We start from the raw sequence: 17664 nt of genomic DNA, 5'->3' as shown, positions 1-17664 counted from the left end.
TGGAGGGTCCTCTGAAGTGCTCTAATGTCAGTTAAAGGGTAGACAGAAAATTAAAAGTTAGGACAGAAGAGAAATAAGGTAGTTGGTATCTGATTAGGATCAGGGTAATCAGATACCACTGAGCCAAATTTATTAATAAAATTAATAAATTTTATTAATTCTTTCTGATGAAGATATACGTGTCTGTGACTATCCCTAATATGGGTTTCAAATCTTAATTTATCAGTGTGGACCATGAACCTCTAACCCTGAAAATTAGCATAAATGCTGATCACTAGTGGATGGCAAAAGCAGACAAAAATAGTCTGGTTCCCAAAACAAAGACTTCAATGAAAAAACACAGAAAAATATGTTCCCTACTGAAACTGAGACAGGAATTAAAACTGTAAAGTACAACTAGAGACATCCAATCAGGGCCAAGAGTAAGCAGAAACAACAAACAGGAAGACTAGAACCTCAGGAACATGTAATTTGAAAAATACGTAAAAGATGTTTAAATTAATTAAAAATATTAAAGAAGAAACTAAGGCTTCAAGAAAAGAGCCAGACTCCATTAAAAAAAAAAAAAGCAGTGTAGAAACCCAAGTAGAATTTCTAGTAATATCATGTCTGTTATTACTAAGAAAATAATTAAATAAGATTTGAAAGAATAAATGTATCAGCATAGATGGAATTAATGACAGAGTTTTGTAGAAGGGAGGATACTTGATCATGACACTCTATATATCATGGGACTAAAATGTTAGAGCTTAGTTATCTCAAAAAACAAAGTAAGATGTAGAAGAAATATTATGATCACCTTAGGTGAGAAAAAATATTGATTACTTACAGACTTTCTATTGGTTTAGGTTTTATGTATATTTTTAAAAATTCTATTTCTTTTCACTACAGGTTTAGAATTTATATATTTTTCCCTTTTTCATTTATTTAATATTTCATATTTGTTATCTCATCTCTCTGTGCTGACTTCATAATAATTCAGATTTTTAGTTCACTAATTCTCTCTATAGCCATGTCTAGTTGGCTATTTACTAGTGTAATAAATTTTTCCTTTCAAAACTTTTTCTTCAATTCTGAATATCATCATTCCTGACAATCTCTTGTCTGTTCACTTTTTGTGATTATATAATTTATTTCTTTTAACATTTTCATGTACTTCTATTTACTATTCACTATCTCATAGCTTCAGTATCTGATATTCTTAGGGGTTATAATTCTTTCAATCTGTTGTTTCTGTTAACTCACACACAGAGTAGCTTGCTTCTGTAAGTATGTGGTGATTTTTAACATAACCTCATATCTGCGTGGGAATTTAGTAGTCTTAAATTGAAAACACTTTCCTCCTGAGTAAACAGATATACAGGCTATCTGCCAGGCACTGAGGCTGTCCTAGATTCATGCTGACTCTCTCCCCTCCCCAGAACTGCTGATATAAAGCATGTGATCCAGATCACAGATTGCAGTGCTGCAACAGCATCTACTCCCTGGACGTCTTTCACCATCAGCTTGCTTACTGATTGTTATTCTTAGCTTATATTTTCTTCTTTGTTGGGTGAAATGTGAGTTTTGCATTCCTGGGATATTCTCTCTTTTCTAAGAATTCAGAAATGTATCAAGATGTAATTTTTAATCAGGATTTAGTTGTTTACTCTAGTAAATATCTTCCAAAAATATAAACTGGTAAATATATATTTATAACTACGCAATATAGATATTTTTCACACAAAAAATTAAGTATAGCCAGTATTATAGAATTCGTTATAGACATATTTCCATGTATTCCAGAAATTTATATATATACTATGTACACTATATATATGTAATATGGTTATATCATAATCATATTAAAATTATAATAAACTAAATACTGCATCGCTTCTTGGCCTTTTGGCTAAGATCAAGGGTAGTATCTGTTCTTACCAGTTTAATAAACTAAATACTGCAGAATATTTGCTATTTGCTTCAAAATTATTAAAGAAAACACTGTGAATGACTTTTATGCATCCATGTGAATCAATTCTATTTTTTATTTACATAACAATATAATCTAACTTTAAACTTCTATGTCAAAGTGTATAGGTAGTTAAAATTATAATCAATATTCCTAAATCATGTCATTAAAAGTTGTATCAAACACTGTCCAACCAATATATGTGAGTACTTGTTTCAACAAACTCACCAATGTTGGGCACTATTAAGTTTTACTCTTCCACCTTAACAATTTTTCCTTGCTAATCTGATTTTTCGATTATTCAAGTGTAATCACTGAGTTACATTTTATCGGTTTTATGAAAACAGGCCATGTCTAATTATCCACTTAAAAACTGTCTATTCATGCCTGACCAGGTGGTGGTGCAGTAGACAGAGCATCAGACTGGGACATGGAGGACCCAGGTTTGAAACCTCAAGGTTACTGGCTTGAGTACGGGCTCATCTGGCTTGAGTGCAGCCTCATCTGACTTGAGTGCAGGTTCAACAGCTTCAGTACAGGGTCACTGGCTTGAGCGTGGGATTATAGACATGACTCCATGGTCGCCGGTTTGAACCCAAAGGCCACTAGCTTGAGCCCAAGGTCACTGGATCAGCTGGAGCCCCCAGTCAAGGCACATATGAAAAATCAACCAATGAACAACTAAAGTACAGCAACTACGAGTTTATGCTTCTAATCTCTCTTTCTGCCTCTCTGTTCCTGTCTGTCTGTCCTTGCCTGTCTGTCTCTCTCCTGCTTTCAACAGAAAAAAAATTTCCACTCAATTTCTTTATAGATTTTTCTACTGGGTGTTCATCATTTTCTTAAGACATTTGTAAGGGCTACTATTATTTCAAACACTTTGAAAATACTTGATTAAAACTTTGGTGATTTTTTGTTTCTTTAATATGCTCAGTGATGACAAACCTTGGATAATGAGTTAAATTTATTTTTTCTAGACAGACAAACTTCACTCAAAATAATATATAAAGTGAATAATGTATACTATATATATACAGGTATAAAAACCAAATTGTAATTTAAAAAAATGACAGTGCTAACTACTGAAGTCAGATATAAGATTCCTCAGAAACTAATTTTTAAATTATGGAATAATAGTATATTTATAAAGTTGACCTAATTGTCATAATTTGAATGGCATCAAGCTACACTACTATTAAATGTCTCATTCAAAGTCGAGTCAGGCCCTAAACTAAAGGAGAACCCAGCTACCTAATAAATCCTATACCAGTGTCCCATAATTTTCTTAAAAATAATTTTCACTACTTGAAATCATATCATTGATTTGTTTGTAAGTTTACTATTAGTCTCTCCTAAAATACAATATTGATTTATGAAGGCAGAGATATACTCTATTAATGATCACAGTTCTAGCTCCAGAAATAAAACATTGTAGATGTTAATGACCTTTCCAATAATCAGTTTGAACATCAGTGTTCTAAATGCTCTAAATGTACCCAAAAAAGACAGATTACACTGGGGAACTTTTTTTTTTTCATTTTATGTTGCATGAGGTTTAAGAACTGTTTCTATATACTTCTGCATCACTGATTCCAAATCTGAAACCCGTTTTTTGTTACATGCTCTAGTTTTTATGCAATTTTAATTTCTTTTTGTTACAGTTAAAGGCATGCACTGGTTTTTAAATTGGAGTTAAAGGGCAACGACTCTTGGATTGAACATAAACACGAGGCAATTAATTTTTACAAACATCACTTTTACATAATTGTAGTTGTTTTTAAATGTAAAAAAATATTATCTGATAAAAACATCCTATTTTAAGATTGAATCATGGCTTCTTCGAGTAGGCGTAAATATAAGAATAGTCCTGACACCTTCTGTTATATATGTTGCTGTTACACACTTCAACATCAAAAGCACAGTATTTCATCATTTGTGACATGTGCATATATTGTCTATTTTCAAGTTCCCCTTGGCGATCAAGACAAGAATTGGTCTCCTCATATTGTGTGTCATAATTGTGAGGAAATGCTTCATAACTGGACAAAAGGAAAACACAAAGGAATGCCTTTTGGTATTCCCATCGTTTGGCGTGAACCTAAGGACCACAGCAGTGACTGTTATTTCTGTCTGATCCATACAAAGGGCATTGGCAAGAAAAAATGGCATATCATCACATATCCTAATATTCCTTCAGCAATACGACCTATCCCACACTCTGAGATACTCCCAGTTCCAGTTTTCAATGGTTTTATTTCTTCTAAGGATGAAGAAAGTGAACATGATGATCAAGTGTATTTTGATAAGATGCATGAGGAAATGGTTGTAGAATCTGAAGGGTCTTCTTCTGATGCCAAGCAATCATTAACTCCTCAGCAGTTTAGCCGACCCGAATTGAATGACTTAGTAAGAGATTTGTGCCTATCAAAGAAAGCAGCTGAGTTATTAGCCTCCAGGCTTCAAGAAAAGAATGTACTTCACTGGTCAGCTAAAGTATCCTGTTTCAGGAAGCGTGAACAAATTTTTGTGGACTTTTTTTCCGAAGACAAACACTTTGTTTACTGTCATGATATCAGTAGTCTTCTCAGCCAGGTAGGTGTTACCACTTACAGTCTAACAGAATGGCAGCTATTTCTTGACAGCTCTAAACAGAGTCTAATATGTATTCTCCTACACAACAGTAATGTTTATGCAGTGGTTCCCATTGGTTATTCAACTCATCTACAAGAAGATTATAATGACATAAAAATTGTCCTCGATTTTCTGAAGTATGAGGAACATAACTGGCTCATTTGTGTGGTTCTTAAAATGGTAAATTTCCTGCTAGGACAACAGAGAGGTTTCATGAAGTATCCTTGCTTTCTGTGTTTGTGGGACAGCCGAGCTTGGGAGAAACACTGGACACAGAAGGAGTGGCCAAAACATGAAGCTCTGGAAGTAGGGATGCAAAATGTGAATGAACCTGTAGTTAATTGAGACTGGATCATTTTTCCCCCACTTCACATCAAAGTTGGCTTAATGAAGCAGTTTGTTCAGGCTCTGGATAGAGAAAGTGAATGCTTTCAACATATTGTTTCTGCTTTTCCTACCTTGTCTTTCGAGAAGATAAAAGCAGGTGTATTCGATGGACCTAAAATTCAAACCCTCATATGTGATGAAGAATTTGCCAGGAAGATGAATAAGGAGGAGAAAGCAGCATGACAGTTTTTTTTGTGGCAGTTACAAAGAACTTCCTTAAAAACAAAAAAGCAGAAAACTATGAACTTCTGGTTCAAAGGATGCTGTTGGCTTTCTGTGACATTGGATGTAACATGAGCATTAAGATTCACTTCCTGAACAGTCAGTCACCTTGATAAGTTTCTCGAAAATCTCGGAGCTGTTAGTGATGAGCAGACTACTGCTGGAGCAAACAAGATTGTCCTCAATAAGTACACAAATGCAAGAACTACAAATTTTTGCCTGAATAGAATTTAAATAAGTTTTCCACAAATTTTACGATTAAAATAAGTGTTTTAATATGTTATATTTCAGAATTGTAGACAAATTCTGATGCAATCATATTTTTTAGTGTGGACAAGTCCTGCTGGGGGTGAGGATGATGGAGATGCAAAGATCCGACTCCAGGGACCAGGTTCAGTGATGCAGATCCACTTTATTCAGGAAGTAAGCTAGCTTATATACATGAGTTCAGCCAATAGGATGTTACAGCGTGTCCTTCATAGCCAATGGATGAAAAGATCAGGGAGCTGCATGGCTGACGCTAAGGCACTTCCTTAAAGCAAGAGAGCTCCACGCCCTGGCTGGTTGGCTCAATGGTAGAGTGTCAGCCTGGCGTGCAGGAGTCCTGGGTTCGATTCCCAGCCAGGGCACACAGGAGAAGCGCCCATCTGCTTCTCCACCCCTCCCCCTCTCCTTCCTCTCTGTCTCTCTCTTCCCCTCCCGCAGACAAGGCTCCACTGGAGCAAAGTTTGCCCAGGCGCTAAGGATGGCTCTGTGGCCTCTGCCTCAGGTGCTAGAATGGCTCTGATTGCGGCAGAGTAATGCTCCAAGATGGGCAGAGCATCACCCCATGGTGGGCATGCTGGGTGGATCCCGGTCAGGCACATGCGGAGTCTGTCTGACTGCCTCCCTGTTTCCATCTTCGGAAAAATACAAAAAAAAAAAAAAAAAAAAGCAATCGAACTCCCTTCCTGGGTATGCCCAGGAGGGTTCTGGGAGCTGGAGTATTCTCACAGCATTGCATCAGCCACAGTGGCTAGGAATGTGCTCAGCGCTCCACCCATATTTTAGTGTATTAGTGTATTTATTGCATTATATAAATTATATTTTCACAAAGATGATGCCCAAGAAGACATTCTACTTCATTATGTTAAACTAAATGTTGAAAATTTTACAATAAGCAGAAAACCTAAAATCTTGAATTGCAAAAATACTGTAGCTCACAGAGAAAAACTAATGTCAGATTTGAGATCAGCACACTCGAATTAGGTAAGAACAAATTTTTTTGTGGATGCAACAAAAATTTTGTTCCCCAGTGTTATCAGTGGATCAAAAAATAAGACCCAGATATATGTTGTCTTGAAGAAAATCACTTTAAATGTAAATACACATATGGATTAAAAGTAAATGGATGAAGAAAAAATACTATGCTAACACTAATTAAAAGAAAATAAGAGTAGCTATATTAATTACAGAAAAGACTTTCAAAGCAAGAAAATTTATGAAGTATAAGGAAAAGCATTACATAATGGTAGACTCAATTCTCCAAGAAGACATAATGATCCTTAATGTTTATATGCCTAACAACAAAGCGTTGAACTATGGGAGCCAAATAGTAACAGAATTGCAAATTAAGTGAATTTCAAATAATTCCATTATCATAGTTGGAGATTTCATTACCCTTCTACCAGAAAGGGACAGATCCAGAAAACAAAAACATGAAAGATAGATATGACTTCAACTGGAGTTCAAAATCAACTATATATAACTAACATCTATAGACTACTTCATCTAACAACAGAAAATACAGGGTGGGGTAAAAGTCAGTTTAAAGTTGTGGGGGGGGGGAGGAAAATGGCGATGGAGTAGGCGTATGTTACAACTGTCAACTCCCAGAACCAAAGTGAATTACAACTTCACTTAGGAACAATCATCTTGAAAAACCAACTTTGGACTAAACTAAGAAGAATCTATAACCAAGCATCACCGAAGGAACTATACTTAGCTGGTAGGAGGGGCAGAGACATGGAAAGGGCTGCCCTGCTCCCAGAAGTGAGAAGCGGCCCACAGTGGCGTGGGTTGCCCAGAGAGTTGTGGGTCCTCAGCTACAGGACCAGAACACCAGCCTGGAGTCCCGGAAACTAGAGGAGGCATATGGACAGTATTTAACTGAAAGAAGAGCCAGGTTACTCTTTGTGAGAGGACTCTCAGACCCAACTCCGGCTTAAAAAGCTATGCAGAAAACCTCGTTCATAGTCAGTTACCCAGGGTTCCGGGAGCAGGAAGCACTGAAAGGACTGGACTTGTGAGAAGACAGTGTAGTCTCGGGGGCACAGGGAGAGACTGTGGGAGACAGGCACCCTGACCCCTGTACTGGATCACTCCCCAAACCTAAAGATGCCATTTTTCCTGGAAGAACCAATGCCAGGAAAGCAAAGCAATTGCCCTGCCCACCAGAGGCTCTCCTGCTCTAGTCAGTGCAGAGAGACACTTAGAAGCAGGGGGCACATCAGAAACACAGGTTTTGAGTGCTGAGGTCTGGGCTAAACAGCCACCCCAACCTGCTGAGTACCCTCCAAAGGGCAGTAGGGCCCAGCTGCAGTGGAGAACACATCACTTGGACTGCGCGATGGATGGGGGCGGAGCCCAGTGAGGCAGGCCATGCCGCAGTGGCAGGCGGCAGAGCCCGGAGAGGCCTCCCACGTGCCTGTGGGGGGTGGAACCCTGTGGTGTGAAATGTCTCCTGCGCCAGCATGGGGCTGACCCCAGCAGGGCGAGGTGTCCTGTGTACCTGCAGGGGGTGGTGCCTGGTGAGGCTTCCCACACTGCAGAGGCCAAAGCCTGGAGAGGCAGCCAGAATGATCATGGGGGGAAAAGCCCAGTGAGAAGAGGAGCCCACACACCCATGGAGCAGACAGAGCTGTGGCCCATGAGCCCGTGCCAGTGCCTGAATACCTGAAGAGGCGGTGTCAGCGAAGGGCTGGCAGAAAGGCCATATGTCAGGAATAGAGAGGCCACACACACTGGCAAAGAGTAGATAAAAGCTGGCCTGATACCATTTACAATGGTATCAGGGCCCAACAGAACAGCCACAAATTCTGGATTGCCTGTAGCTCCAAGAAGGTTGCTAAGGGCCAGTCAAAGGCAGTAACCTCCAGTGGTCTCCATCAGGTACCAGCCAGGGAGGTCCAGGACTGGTACATCCAGCAGCCAGATACAGAGAGCATCAGCTCAGGACCTAACAACCCTAGTTAGAGTAGTATTTTAAAGAAAGGGTCTTCACACCTGACCCAGCTTAGGCATAGAAAACACTGTCATGAACAGCAAAAAGAGCAGTAGCAGCAGACAAGTAGCTCACACTGGAATACAAACAGCCGAAGCCAAACAAGAAGATCTAGAAACAACACAACTGAAAGTTGGAGGCAGACAACACCAAACCTATACTCACCTAACTACACAAACAACACATCCAAAGGATCAGTCTATATAGAGACAAAATATGAAGACAGAGAAATGCAATTCAAATGAATCAACATGAGAAATCACCAGAAAAAGAACTGAATGAGATGGAACTAACCAAGATACCGGATGCAGAGTTTAAAATAATGATTGTTAGGATGGTCAAGGATCTTAGAGCAACAACAAATGGACAAAATGAGCACTTAAAGAAATAGCAGGCATCAAAAAGGACATTGAAATCATAAAAAAGAATCAGACAGAAAAGACAAACACAATATCATAAATGAAGACTACACTAGAAGAAATTAAAAGCAGGCTAGATGAAACAAAGGATCGAATCAGCAATTTAGAGCAGTGCTCCCCAACCCTCGGGCCGTGGACCGGTACCGGTACATGGGCCATTTGGTACCGGTCTGCAGAGAAAGAATAAATAACTTACATTATTTCCATTTTATTTATATTTAAGTCTGAACGATGTTTTATTTTTAAAAAATGACCAGATTCCCTCTTTTACATCTGTCTAAGACTCACTCTTGATGCTTGTCTCATAAGCTAGACAATTATATTTTAAAATACCACAGTTTTTTATGCCGGTCGCATAATTTTATTTTGTGCATTTATCCGTCCCACCCTAAAGGCCAGTCCATGAAAATATTTTCTGACATTAAACCAGTCTGTGGCCCAAAAAAGGTTGGGGACCACTGATGTAGAGAACAAGATAAGCAAAAGCACAGAAGCAGAACAGCAAATAGAAAAGAGGATCAAAAAGTCTGAGGAAACTCTAAGAGAGCTCTGTGACAACATGAAGAGTAACAACATCCACATCATAGGGCTTCCTGAAGAAGAAGAGAAAGAGCAAGGAATAGAGAACCTGATTGAAGAAATCATAGCTGAAAATTTCCTAATTGATGCAGGAAAAATCACACAAGTTCAAGAAGCCCAGAGAATCCCATTAAAGAGGAACCCAAAGAGACCTACACCAAGACACATCATAATTAAAATACCAAAGCTAAGAGATAAAGAAAGAATACTAAAAGCTGTAAGAGAAAAGTAATCACGTATAAAGGAGCCCCCATAAGGCTGACATTCAACTTTTCAACAGAAACACTAGAGGCCAGAAGGGAATGGCAATAAATATTCAAAGTAATGCAGAACAAGAGCCTACAACCAAGACTTCTTTATCCAGCAAGGATATTGTTTAAAATTGAAGGAGAAATAAAAAGCTTCCCGGACAAAAAACCCTCACAGAATTCATTACAACCAAACCAATGCTGCAAGAAATGTTAAGGGGCCTGTTGTAAACAGAACAAAGGGAAAATAAATCTAGTAAAAGAGGAATGTAGATTTAAAAAATAAAATGGCAATAAACAACTACATATCAATAATAACCTTAAATGTAAATAGAATAAATGCTCCAGTCAAAAGACACAGGGTAGCTGCATGGATAAGAAAACAGGACCCGTACATATATGATACTATCTACAAGAGACCCACCTCAAAACAAAAGATACACATAGACCGAAAGGGATGGAAAAATATATTTCATATAAATGGAAATGAAAGAAAGCTGGGGTAGCAATACTTATATCTGACAAAATAGACTTTAAAACAAAGGATATAGTAAGGGATAAAGAAGGTCATTATATAATGATAAAGGAAGCAATCCAACAGGAAGATATAACCATTATAAATATCTATGCACCTAATATAGGAGCACCTAAATATATAAAGGAGATTTTGATGGACATAAAGGGCGAGATCAACAGTAGGGGAATTCGATACCCTACTAACATCACTGGATAGATCCTCAAGAAAGAAAATTAATAAAGAAACAGCAGACTTATAGAACACACTAAATCAACTGGATTTATTAGATATCTTCAAAACCATTCACCCTAAAGCAGCAGAATATACATTCTTTTCAAGTGCTCATGGTATATTCTCTAGGATATAACACATGTTAGGACACAAAATAAGTCTCAATAAATTTAAGAAGATTGAAATCATATCAAGCATCTTCTCTGATCACAATGGCATGAAACTAGAAATCAACTACAACAGAAAAACTAAAAACAAACACTAGGAAACTAAGCAGCATGTTATTAAACAATGAATGGGTTAACAATAGATCAAGAGAGAAATAAAAAATTTCCTTGAAACAAATGAAAATAAACATACAACACAAAATTTATGGGACACAGCAAAAGCAGTCCTGAGAGGAAAGTTCATAGCATTACAAGCATACCTTAAGAAGCAAAAAAAAGCTCAAATAAACAACTTAATCCTGCAACTAAAATAACTAGAAAAAGAAAAGCAAGTAAGCCCAGAAGAAGTAGAAGGAAGGAAACAATAAAGATCAGAGCAAAAAAAAAAAAAAATGACAGCGGCTAAAAAAACAATACAGAGGATCAATGAAACCAAGAGCTGGTTCTTTGAAAAGGTAAATAAGATTGATTAACCTTTAACCAGACTCACTAAGAATAAAGAAAGAGGACTCAAATAAAATTAGAAATGAGAGTGAAGAAGTAACAACTGACACAGCAAATATACAAAGGATTGTAAAAAAATACTATGAAGAACTGTATGACAAAAAATTAAACAATGTAGGTGAAATGGACAAATTTCTTGAAACATATCATCTTTCAAAAATCAATCTGGGCCCTGGCCGGTTGGCTCAATGGAAGAATGTCGGCCTGGTGTGAGGAAGTCCCGGGTTCGATTCCCAGCCAGGGCACACAGGAGAAGCGCCCATCTGTTTCTCCATCCATCCCCCTCTCCTTCCTCTCTATCTCTCTCTTCCCCTCCCGCAGCCAAGGCTCCATTGGAGCAAAGATGGCCCGGGCGCTGGGGATGGCTCCGTGGCCTCTGCCTCAGGCGCTAGACTGGCTCAGGTCGCAACAGAGCGACGCCCCAGATGGGCAGAGCATCACCCCCTGGTGGGCGTGCCAGGTGGATCTCGGTCAGGTGCATGCGGGAGTCTGTCTGACTGCCTCCCCGTTTCCAGCTTCAAAAAATACAAAAAAAAAAAATCAATCTGGAAGAATCAGAAAACCTAAACAGACTGATTACAACAAATGAGATCAAAACAGTTATCAAAAAACTCCCAACAAACAAAAGCCATGGCCCAGATGGCTTCACAGGCAAATTCTACCAAATATTCAAAGAGACTAACTCCTATCCTTCTAAAGCTATTTCAAAAAATTCAAGAGGAGGGGCGACTTCCAAGCTCCTTTGATGAGGCAAGCATAATTCTGATTCCAAAACCAGACAAAGACAATACAAAGAAAAAAAACTATAAGCCAATATCCCTGATGAATTTAGATGCTAAAATTCTCAACAAAATATTAGCAAACTGGATCCAGCAATACATAAAAAAAAAAAGTATACATCACGATCAAGTGGGATTTATTTTGGGAAGGCAAGGCTGATATAATATTTGCAAATCAATCAATGTGACTCATCACATAAACAAAACGAAGGGCAAAAACAACATGAGAATATCAATAGATGCAGAAAAAGCATTTGATAAAATCCAGCACCCATTTATGATCAAAACTCTCAGCAAAGTGGGAATACAAGGAACATACTTCAACACGATAAAGGCCATCTATGACAGACCCACAGCCAACATCATACTCAATGGACAAAAATTAAAAGCAATCCCCTAAGATCAGGAACAAGGCAGGGGTGCCCCCTTTCACCACTCTTATTCAACATAGTTCTGGGAGTCCTAGCCACAGCAATCAGACAAGAAAAATAAAATAAAAGGCATCCAATTGGAAAAGAAGAAGTAAAACTATCATTATTTGCTGATGATATGATACTGTACATAGAAAACCCTAAAGTCACAGTAAAAAAAACTACTGGATTTTATAAATGAATTCAGCAAGGTGGCAGGATATAAAATTAGTACTCAGAAATCAGAGGCATTTTTATACACCAACAATGAACTGTCTGAAAGAGAAATTACGAAAACAATCTCCTTCACTATTGCAACAACAACAAAAAATAGTACCCAGGAGTATATTTAACCAAGGAGGTTAAAGACTTATACTCGGAAAATTATAAAACATTGATAAAAGAAATCAAGGAAGATACAAACAAGTGGAGGCATATCCCATGTTCATGGATAGGAAGAATAAACATCATTAAAATGTCTATATTACCCAAAGCAATTTATAAATTTAATGCAATTCCTATTAAAATACCAATGACATACTTCATAGATATAGAACACATATACCAAAAATTTATATGGAACCAAAAAAAAAACACAGCCTTAGCAATTTTGAAAAGAAAAAATAAAGTGGGTGGTATCACATTTCCTGATATCAAGTTATACTACAAGACTATTGTACTCAAAATAGCTTGGTGCTGGCATAAGAACAGGCATATAGATCAATGGAAAAGAACAGAGAACCCAGAAATAAACCCACTCCTTTAGGGACAATTGATATTTGACAATGGAGGTAAGAGCATACAATGGAGTAAAGACAGTCTCTTTAACAAAAGGTGCTGGGAAAATTGGACAGCTACCTGCAAAAAAATGAAACTAGACTACCTACTTACACCATTCACAAAAGTAAACTTAAAATGGATAAAAGACTTAAATGGAAGTCATGAAACCATAAGCATTTTTTAAGAAAACACAGGCAGTAAGTTCTCCGACATCTGTTGGAGCAATATATTCGCTGATTTATCTCCATGGGCAAGTGAAATAAAGGACAGGATGAACAAATGGGACTATATCAAACTAAAAAGCTTTGCACAGCTAAAGACAATATGAACAAAATAAAAGGACAAACTACACAATGGGAGAACATATTTGACAATACGTCTGATTAGGGGTTAATATCCAAAATTTATAAAGAACTTGTAAAACTCAACACCAGGAAGACAAACAATCCAACCAAAAAATGGGCAAAAGAAATGAATAGACACTTCTCCAAAGAGGACATACAGATGGCCAATAGGCATATGAAAAAATGCTCAACATCACTAATCATTAGAGAAATGCAAATTAAAACCACAATAGGATATCACCTAACACCAGTCAGAATGGAGCTCATAAACATAACAACACATAATAAGTGCTGGTGGAGAAAAGGGAACCTTCCTGCACGGCTGGTGGGAATGCAGAATGGTGCAGCTACTGTGGAAAACAGTATGGAGACTCCTCAAAAATTAAAAATAGAACTGCCTTTCAACCCAGCCATCTCACTTTTAGGAATATGTCCTAAAAATACCAAATCTCTGATTCAAAAGAAGAAATACACCCCCATGTTTATGGCAACATTTTTTATAATAGCCAAGATCTGGAAACAGCCCAAGTGTCTGTCAGTCGATGAGTGGATTATAAAGCTATGATACATATACACAATGGAATACTATGGGGCCATGAAAAAGAAGGAAACCTTACCTTTTGCGACAACATGAATGAACCGGAAAGCTATTATGTTAAGTGAAATAAGGCAGGCAGAGAAAGACAAATACCATATGACCTCACTCATTTGAGGAATCCAATGAACAATGTGAACTGAGGAACAGAATAGAGGTGGAGTTGGGATTAAAGGGACCAGAGGAAAAGCAGACAGAGGGAAAGGGAATGAGAGGATGGGATCAGAGAAGGGGAAGAGACTGGTGAAATTATATATACATAACACAGAGTTATAGAGAGCAGAAAAGCAAGTCCTCGAGGGAAGTGGGAGGACATTGGGGGGAGAGGGCAAGGGAGATGTTGAGAGAAACACGGGGGTTGGGGGGATGTATTCAGTGGGACACTTGAATCTAGTAAACACAATAAATCAAAATCAATTAAGTTGTGAGTACACAAAATAGTTTATTCTTATATTATTATTTATTAATTATTATATTTTTTTCTACATGAAAAATGTAAACCTACTTTTTGTCCCACCTTATATATATTATGAAGCTCACATGAAAGATTTACCAAGACAGACCACATTCTAGGCCATAAAATTCAGTTAAATTTAAAAGAGTAGAAATTATGGAATGTCTGCTCTCAGACCACAGTAGAATTAATCTAGAAATCAATAACAGGTAACTGGAAAACCCTAAATTATGAAAAGATTAAACAGTACACTTCAAAGAAACACATAGGTCAACGGAGAAATTTGTAGACAAATTAAAAATATTTTAAACTGAGTGAAAATGAACACACAACAACAAAATATGTGGGATGAAGTAAAAGCAAAGCAGTGCTCAGAGGGAAATCTGTAGCATAAAATGTAGATACGGTATTGGGAAAAAATCTAAAATTAATTATCTAAGGACTCTAGAAAAAGAAGAGCAGGGAAGAAAGAGAGAGAGAAAGAGGGAAAGAGAAAGAATGAAAGAGAAAGTCAAAGAAAGAAGAAGAGTAAAAATTACAGCAGAAATCAATAAAATTAAAAATAGAAATCAATGATCAATGAAACCAAAAACTGGTCCTTTGAAAAGATCAAGAGAATTAATCTGTCCATAGCCAGAATAACTAAGAAAAAAAGACAGAGGACACAAACTGTTAATATTAGAAGTGACAGAGGTGATATAACTATAGATACTTGACATTAAATTGATAATAAAAGTATACTACGAAATACAACTCTATGCCCACAAATTGACAACCTAGATAAAACAATTCCTTGAATCACATGTGCCACACCCACACAACAAGATATAATCAATCTGAATGAGTCTGTATTTATTATTTATTCATGATATTGCATCAATAATTAATAACATTCTAAAATGAAAAGCAGTATGCCCATATGGTTTGCTGGTGAATTTTACTAAACTTTTAAGAAATAAAGGTTATAAATTCTCAACACTCTCTTTCTGAGGTAGAAGCAGAAGAAATTTTCCTTACTTCATTTTATGACACAACAATTACTCTAATAGCAAAACCAGAAAAGAACATACAAAAAAAGAATACTGTAGAGCAACAACTTTTATGGACATATAAGTAAAAATCCTCCACAAAATATTTAAAAATCAAATCCAATTATGTATAAAAAGAATTATATACCATGACCAAATAGGATTTATCCTAGCAATACAAAACTGTTTTACCACTTGGAAATCAACAATTTAGTACTTCATATTAACAGGCTGAAAAATAAAAATAACAATTATATCAATAGATTCAGAATACACTTGAAAAAATCCAACACTCATTTGAGATAAAAAGTAGGTAATTAGGAATAGAGGGGAACATCCTCAACTTGCTGTTAGCCTTTACAGCTACATCACAATAGATGGAAAGAAACTTGAGGCTTTCCCACTAAGATCAGGAACAAGGCAAAGAAATCTCTTCTTAACATGGCTTTTCATCATATTGGAAGTCCTAGCTAAGGCAATAAGACAAGAAAAGGAAACAATACAAAATGAAAAGAAAGAAGTAAGTCTATTTTTGCTGATAATTGTTTTTGTAGAAAACCCCAAAGAATTGACAATAAACTCCTGGACCAAATATGTGATTATGGATAGCATGGTTGTAGGATACAAGGTACCTTACAAATGTCAATCAATTTTCTATATATCAGAAATGAACAAGTTAAATTTGAAATTAAAAGTAAAACTCTATTTACATTAGCATCCCTAAAAAGGGATGCTAATCCCTTTTTATATACATATACACATACATATATGACAAAATATATATAAGGTTTTATGAGCAAAACTAAAAAAATCTGATAAAAAATATCAAAGAGAAACTAAATAAAGAGATGTTTCATGTTCATGGACAGAAAGAGACAATATTATAAAGATGTCACTTTTCCCAATTTTATCTGCAAATCCAATACAATACCAACCAAAAGGCCAGGATGAGGACATTGACAAACATTCTAAACTTTATATGGAAGGGTGAAAGACTCAGATTAATCAACACAATATTGAAGAAACTCGATTAGAAGACTTAGACTATCTGACTTCAAGACTTACTGTAAAACTACAGCAATCAAGACAGTGCATTGCTGATAAAAAGAAAAAAAGCAAAGGCAATATAATGGAGATAAGACATTCTTTCTAACAAATTGTGCTAGAACAACTGAATACCTACAGAGAGAAAATAAATAAATGAAAATAAAAAATCAAGACATAAATTTTATGCCCTTCACAAAATAATTAATTCCAAATGGATCACAGACCTAAGTGTAAAATGCAAAATTTAAAAACTCCTAGAGATCCCTAAATGACCTTAGGTATGGTGATCACTTTTTAGATACAATACCAAAGGCATGACCTATAAAAAAAATAATCGATAAGCTAGAATTCATTGAGATGAAAAACTCTGCTCTGCAAAAAACAATGTGGAGAGAATGAGAAAACCCATTCTGCCACAAACTGGGAGAATATATTTTCAAAAGACAGACCTGTTAAATAACTATTTTCCAAAATATACAAAGAACACTTAAAACTAAGCAGTAAGAAAACAAGTAACCTATTTTTTAAAAAATGGGCAAGAAACCCAAGCAAATACCTTACCAAAAAAGATAAACAGATGACAAGCATTTATTTGTTTATATATATAAATATATATATATATATATATATATATATATATATATATTTATTTATTTATTTATTTATTTAGAGAGGACAGGAAGGGAGAAAGAGAGGGAGGAAAGAGATGAGAAGCATCAACTCATAGTGGCTTCACTTTAATTGTTCATTGATTGTTTTTCATAGGTGCCTTGACCAGAGTTCTCAAGCTGACCCCTTGCTCTAGCCAGCGAACTTGGGATCCAAGACAGCGACATTTGGGCCCAAGACAGCTACTCTGGGATCATGGCGATGATCCCACCCTCAAGGCAGTGACCCTGTGCTCAAGCTGGCCAACCCATGCTCAAACCAGTGTTTGAAACGGGAGACTTCTGTGCCCAGGTCTGAGGCTCTACTCACTGTGACACCACCAGTCAGGAGACAAGTAAGCATTTAAAAGGTATTCTACATATGTCATCATGGATATGTAAATTAAAACAACATTGAGATATCACTGCATACCTATTTAGAAAGGGCAAAATTCAGAACAC

The 17664-nt window shown here is 36.6% G+C and overlaps 1 protein-coding gene and 1 pseudogene across 7 annotated transcripts in view; one reads left to right on the top strand and one right to left on the bottom strand.

Moving 5' to 3' along the window:
• The window catches only part of CNTLN (centlein), a 360970-nt gene that overhangs the window by 64893 nt on the left and 278413 nt on the right, over nt 1-17664 (bottom strand). The gene's annotated exons all lie outside the window — the stretch shown is intronic.
• Nucleotides 1872-1999, top strand: LOC136396274 (U2 spliceosomal RNA; annotated as a pseudogene).

Source organism: Saccopteryx leptura, chromosome 2, assembly GCF_036850995.1.
Source record: "Saccopteryx leptura isolate mSacLep1 chromosome 2, mSacLep1_pri_phased_curated, whole genome shotgun sequence".
Taxonomy (NCBI): domain Eukaryota; kingdom Metazoa; phylum Chordata; class Mammalia; order Chiroptera; family Emballonuridae; genus Saccopteryx; species Saccopteryx leptura.
Note: the sequence above shows the minus strand (reverse complement) of the source record. Positions and strands in the feature narration are given on the sequence as shown.